We start from the raw sequence: 7103 nt of genomic DNA, 5'->3' as shown, positions 1-7103 counted from the left end.
CTTTTTCTACCAAAAAAAAAAAAAAGAAAGCAAAGATAGAAAGTCTTTAGCTAAACCTTTATGTACTGCAATTTCTTCTGTGAAGAACATTTGTTTGACATTGACTCTTTTTTTCTTTTCAATGTTTTATTTTAGCCTGTTTACATCCAACTTTAATCAGATCTCTGTACCAGAGCAAAATGGTTTTAAATTTTTATTTAAAAAAGGAGTCCATGATAACAATAGAGACATTTTTGTTTTAACTAAAATATTTTAACATTTTGCAATAACTGTAAAGAGCATTTTCACAGATTATCACAGTCCATTAAGTTTCCACTGAAGCCAGTGTTCAAACACCTCTTTTTCCTGATCAAAGACCTGTAGTGCATAGGAAGAAATAGAAATTAAATTTTCAAATCCAAGCAGCAGTTTTCTATAACATTATGTTTTTCTCTCTTGCATGAGACTTAGCATAGTCTAATGATCTCATGATAATGTCATGGCAACTCTGTGGAGCAGAAACCATATTAAGATGTCATTCTGATGGCAAAATGATGGCAATTCAAGCCTGCAGAGACTTTATGACAAACGATGGCAAAACAAACTCAATACAAGTCTATACAGAGCACATTATCATGTCAAGAGAACAGTATAATCTAATAGATCTTTTCTGCCTCCAACTTCTGTGAAAGCAATGTTGATACCTGCCTATGAGAAAAGAAGTACACTATTGAGGCGACAGTGAAATGAAATCAGTATCTGTTCTTACCTCCTCTCCAAAGTATTGTTTATGAGCCCCAACACTGCCTGAGCATATTAAAATGCACTAAGGCTTTTTATCTTAGATTTGTTCACAATGAATATCTTTGTCTTTCATCACCTAATTAAACTAGAAAAGAAAACACCAGAAAAACTCAATGACTGTGAAGTGTGTAGTAGTGGGGAAATACAATCCTAGCCTTGAGCCTGTTTTACCAATGCTCCAGGGTAATGCCAGTCTCCAAGATGCCACCTGGTCCAGCAAGGAGCCTCCAAGCCCCATGGGTGTGTAGGAGACTGGGATATCCCTCTTGGCTCCATTCATAATGCCAGAGAAGGGCAGCATCCTCCTATACTACTATTTCATAAACACCCAAATGATGCAAGGGGACTGGGATGGCAGCAGCAGTCCTCACATGAGTGGTCTCTTGGACTGTGACAAGGGGACATTGGCACTGGGAGCAGTGGAGACCTGACTACACAACTCTGTTATGGCCAGAGGAGATGCTAGCTTGAATCTCTTTATTGTTTGATCCGGTTCAACACAAGACTCAGCCATATGGGTCACTATGATCTGATTAAATTAAGGATGCTAGAGAAGCCTTAAACTAAATTTCCTATTTTAATTTGAATGTTACTTTTTTATGCTTACTTAATAGTCATAATCATGTAGAGTGTGCTAGTCCATTACCACTATGTTAATGGCTAGCTAATACTCAGAAGCCCCTGGCATTGCCTTGGGGCTTGAATTCCCAGATGGTCATTAACTACCTAATAAAAGACCACCACATCATCCATAATTACTTAACATCTTGTACTTGAAAACATATTAAACAAAGTGAGCTTTTAAATATTTAGAACTAAATTACATTAAATAAATGTTATACTTGGTAAATAAATTCAGAGGTGGGGATGTACTATATGGAATTAAAATCTTGCTGCTGCTTCCTCATGACTCAATTGGTTCAGCATGTGAAATGAAAACATTCAGCCCATTTGCAGAGGGGCACTGTGATTAATTTCTAGCTAACGCTGCTCTTTAATACTGCTGGATGTGTGATAGTAAGGTGTTGCTTTTCCTTTTCGTATTGGGTATGTTAATTAAAGTTATAAGGAAAATCTCTGTGCAAGTGCTGGTATGTGTTGAGCTAAAACATGAAAAAGGTGAAGTTTGTGCTGTGTTTCTAAGGATGTTTCTTATTTTATGGGGCAAAAGTGAGCTTTACACCCTTTGTGCCTATGATCAATAGCTCTAATCACTGGTTTTGTTTGTGTTGATTGCAACTTCTGTTTTAAATGATTAAATTATGATTATTTTCTTGATCAGACATGAACTCAGCTGTATATATTAAAAAGCCAGACCTACAGACATATGACAAGTGTGTATCTTCAGTCAGTGAAACCAACAGGATCAGGCATATGCCTCAACACTGCTAAAAAGCCTGGTCAGAAGTTGGGCCTTTGGATGTCTGTAACTCTTTGACACTCCCTGCAGAGATATCAAATAGTGCCCAATGCTTTCCACCTGAGGGACCACATGAAGCTGGGCTGAGGTTAAGGACTCATTTAGTGTTGGCCATGAGATAAGACTGCCAACTTTTACCAACTCAACTGGATTTAGATCTGTGACCTTGAGGCAAAAGGCTCTATATTGCCCCACCTCTCCCTGAGCTGTGGGATTCCCCTCTGAGCACACCTGTTTGTTAATTTTCTTTTGAAGTTAATGGCAGGATGTGGCTCCCTGTCTGCATTGTTATAGGTTTCGTAATTGCTCATTGAATATTTTGAGGGGTTAGAGAAAGAAATACAGGTAGATTTGCTATTGCAGAAGCTTGTTTTCCATGAGGTGTTTGATATTTTACATGGATCCTAGGCCTTGGATCCATTATGGGGGAAAAATTGGGCTTTATAAGGTATCAGGTTTCTGCATGTGTGTTATTGAAGTAGCCCTCATAGGAGTGTAATCAGTTATCCCATGTTTTCTGACACAAGCTGAGAAGAATTCAACAGGCATAGAATATGAGACTCCTAGAGATCCTAGAGGAGACAGGCACTCCATGGCTCTTTTCTTCGGCAGTGCAGAGTAGAGGTTTACCCCTTCTGCATGCCAGTCCCTTACTGTATGCCAGGGACCTTGCAGAGGCAGCACGTCAGAGACGGATGTCCTGGAGTGACGTACTCTACTGCACAATCCAGACCTCAAAGAGCTAGCTGTTTCAGGTTAAATGTGCCCAAAATCCAGTGTTTAATCCCCAAATACATTCTCTGATTTCCAGTGTAAGTCGCTCAGTCAGTCCCAGTAGGGTCTGGGAGAATTGCTGGACTCTTGGCACCTCCCAGACCATTTTCTCCTCCAGGTGCCCAGATAAGGATTTAGATTCCCAACTTCAGCCACTGACAGACAGATTTCTGGAAACACTGATGTCTCAAAGAGAGTTAAATGTTGAAGCCATTACGGAGTTTTTTGAAAACACATTCATTTCTCCCCTATAGCAACAGTGTTGAAATACCTCTGGAAATCTGCTAATTTGTTTTAAAAACCATAGGTCTGAGCTTTTCCATAGGGGCAGAGAATAACTTTACCAATCATAAGACATGACTCCAGGAGAAATATAAATCTTTAGAGTTTTTACATCCATATGATTTATCACTGAATGGAAGCATCCTTTTGTCATCCAGAAGGGTACCTCCAACCAAGAGTATTCTTCTTCTGTCGACCTGTTGTCCAGTATGCTCATTAAAAGAATACATCTAACAGAAATCAAAGATAAAAATATTTTACCATTTATTTTCACCAAGTATGCTTTTTCATGCACTCCATGCAGCACATTGGACCAAATAATGTGATTTGTTTCCTGAAATAAAGAAAATATTTAGGAGAGAGGGCACAAGGACTTTGGTCTGTTATGTATACTAATTTTCTTTGCTTTCTCCTATTGTTTCAATGAGTCGTCCTCATGTGAATGCATGACCAAAAACTCTTTGAGAAAGAAAAGAGACAAGACAAAGAGCATTCAAGAACAAAGGGCACACCACAGGCAACTCTAAAGTAATTTCCAAGCTGTAGTAAGAACATACAGATGCATTATTGAAATCAGAGGACATTTTTATGTAAAATTTAATGTAATGGGAATCTTTGTTTATGGCGATATATACTTCATACGTGGATTCATCATCAGGAGGAAAAAGAGTGCTGCAGGACACGGAAAGCCAAAATCCCCTACAGAAAATGGGGCTTATTAATATTTTTTAAAAGGTGTTGATGCTGACTCAGACATGCAGTTCAGGAAACTGAGGCACAGACTGGCTAGGTGACTTATCACAAGTCATCTCTGCATTCACGTGTAACTTTGCATGTCCTTTTTCTGGCCCAAGAACACAACACTGTCTTATCCTTGAGGATGTTGCCTGCATTTCATGTTTCTGGGTGTGTTATCTCCCGCCTACTGGTATTCCATTGGACATTAACTTGTTAAGCAATGGATGTTCATCTGACTAAAGCCTTCACTGGTGAAATATCACCAGAAGAGCTGCTTCTGCAGTGGGTTGATTATAAAGCCTCTTGCTAAAGGACTACCTTTTCAATAATGATGTCAGAGTCATCCAACATTTTGGGCTGCATGGGACATACTGTGCACCCTGGCAGCCCTGCCAACACAGTTATTTATGTTGATACTTCTCGTGGGGTTGCCCCTCCGGTAAACTCCTCTTTTTCCTGGTAAGACATTGGGGTATGAATTCAGGATTTCCCAAACCTGTCCTTTTTTCTGCCCAGATGCACATCCTTTCTTGCTGCTCATCTACATTGCTTTGTAGCACAACTGTGACACTGCTAATCTGTTTTTTAGAAAGGATGGATCCTGTTACTTACAGGATGCAGACTGTGGATAGGAGTGCCTGGATTAACGTCAAAACAGAGATGCTTGTATTTAAATAGGTAAAATTTAATTCTTTAGATTTGTAGAAACTATATTCAATTTTAGAAGACTGTTTCTGCTTGCAATCATTCCTCAAGCCATTGTTGCAGATTTTGCAGCCTGCTCTTAGCTGTAGAGATCCCTGAATAAGCTAATTGCCTACCATCAGCATTGATCTTTCTCCTTTAGCAAACTGTATGTATCAGAAAATCTCATGTATTTTGCTATATTTTAACTTCACAAATTGAGATGACTTGTCACTTGATTCCCCAAATGACACTTTTGGTTATGAATAGTACTATGTCGTATTTATTACAGCTATTCTAAAAGGGCTCTTCGTTGCCCCCAGTGAAGTGCAGGAAGAAGAGAACATCCATAGCATTTTTCCATTTCTCAGAAAAGTCTTGGCTATTTCCAGGTTTTGATCACTATCATTTTAACTTTGGACCTTTATTAAAACTGTTTTGAGTTTGACACAACTGTAGTGGCAGATAGAGTGGGTAGGTAAATGTACCTTCTGAACAGGCTTAATACCAAAAGTGGCTAAGGGGACTGGTGAGGTATTTCACCTATGAAAATTTCACATCCATGAAGTTTGCCACTTACCACTGATAATCCTTTCAGACTCAAAGGGTCAAAAGGTGAAAATGATTGAGGTACCTTTTGCTATGAATATTTCACGAGCTGCATATCCCTTTTTCACTGAGATCTATGTGCTGACTGAGGGCTTCTTCAGGATGAGTCCTTAGTTGACTGATGAATACAAAACACCTCTTGAACAAAAGGCATTCAAGATTAGCGGAAGACAAGACAGCCTACTTTGGTTTCTGTGAGCAGTACCTGGAGTATCAATGGAGATAAAACACTGAGTGACAGGTAACTGAAATACAGAATAACACCGTATATTGTTCGCCTATTGATTGGGGAAATAATGAGAAAGTTAGCAAGTCACGGTAATGTCACAGACAGTGATGAACTTTGGAGAACTCAAGGACCAAAAAGTAACATGAAACAAGGAGCAAAATGAAGATAATATTTGGTTACAGTACAGTTCTCAAATTGTAGTGAAACACATCCCTTCGCCTTTGAGCATGCATGGTTTTTAAAACAAAGACAATGGGAAGAAATTGCGAGCTGAAACAATATAGCTATTTTATTTTACTACAGCCAGTAATGTGAACTTCTTGGAAGACATCTTCTTTCACCACACTATTGCGGCTGGGAACATTTAGAGGCTATGAACCAAAATTATCCTCTCTATGCATAACCTTTCTAGTGTCATATCCTGCAAGGTATTGTGGTAATTGAAGACATTCAGTACCAAGAATTGAGTATTGTTTCACTGTGGCACTGAGATGAAAAAGCCAATCCCTTTGAAGAGGCTGCTTGTTCAAAAGAAAAGCAGCACCTTAGCAAAACATATCTAGAGAAAGTTGTTCTTTCTTTTCACACTTAGACAACATTTGAAAAGGTTTTAGGTCATTTATCTCTGTAAGGCAAGAATGCTCTGCCCCTGCTGTGGGGTTCCCAGCCCAGCCCCAGACATGGGAGCTCCCAGCTTCTCCCACGGCACAGGGCAAGGACTCTGTCTGCCCAGCACCCACTGTCCTTCCTATGTGCTGAGTCAAAACTAGGCCAATGAAAATAACCATGCTGGCAATGAAAAAAACCTTCTGCACCACCTGGGACTTCTTTACTTAGATAATATTGTAAGTCTATAAATAAGGCTGCCCTTTCATCTCTTGAATAGAACAGAGCCTGTGTCATTCAGAAATCTTTTTCCATTTAAGAAAAGAAAAGAAAAATTTCACGTGAAGGAAGGAAATGCTCTTGCCTTCAGTTAAAACTAGGCATTTTAATTTTAAATAAAGATAAAATTGCATTGTGCTTCTCATCTACTTTTCAAACTGTTTCTTATTCTTCTTAGTGCCTTGTCTTTTTCCTAGCTGAGAGTTACTCTAAAAATATCCCTGAGGGTCATATTTTTAGGTGTAATCTTTAAGAGTCAGGAAGAACCATGTCGCCCTAATACAGGACACATTTCAACGGCTTCATCGTCACAACAACAAACATTTCAGATGGATTTAAGACCAAAAGGGATGCAACATCTACTTTCAATGGGATTTCAGCACCCACTTTTTCAGCCTCCTGAGAAAGCTGTAGCCCTCAAGCTGTCAAGCATTGTGAGCCAGAGCTTAGGGAAAGGGTAGGGGAAGGTGCAGGCTGCATCTGCCCAGGTCCTCCCCAGCTGTCCCCACTGGAGGGGCTGGGACTAAGTGCCTGCCTGATCCCTGCAGTTTGTGGGTGCTTTCAGGTCTCTTAGTTTAGAGAAAACCTCATCTCTGTTTGAAGAGGTTCAGGTCAAGACTGGGACCTCCATACTCTGATTTGTTTTTCTGATATAAAGAAATCAAATTAATTGTTAGGTTTGTGTTATACTGGAACATA

Source organism: Corapipo altera, unplaced genomic scaffold (genome assembly GCF_003945725.1).
Source record: "Corapipo altera isolate COAL_440 unplaced genomic scaffold, ASM394572v1 48b, whole genome shotgun sequence".
Taxonomy (NCBI): domain Eukaryota; kingdom Metazoa; phylum Chordata; class Aves; order Passeriformes; family Pipridae; genus Corapipo; species Corapipo altera.
Note: the sequence above shows the minus strand (reverse complement) of the source record.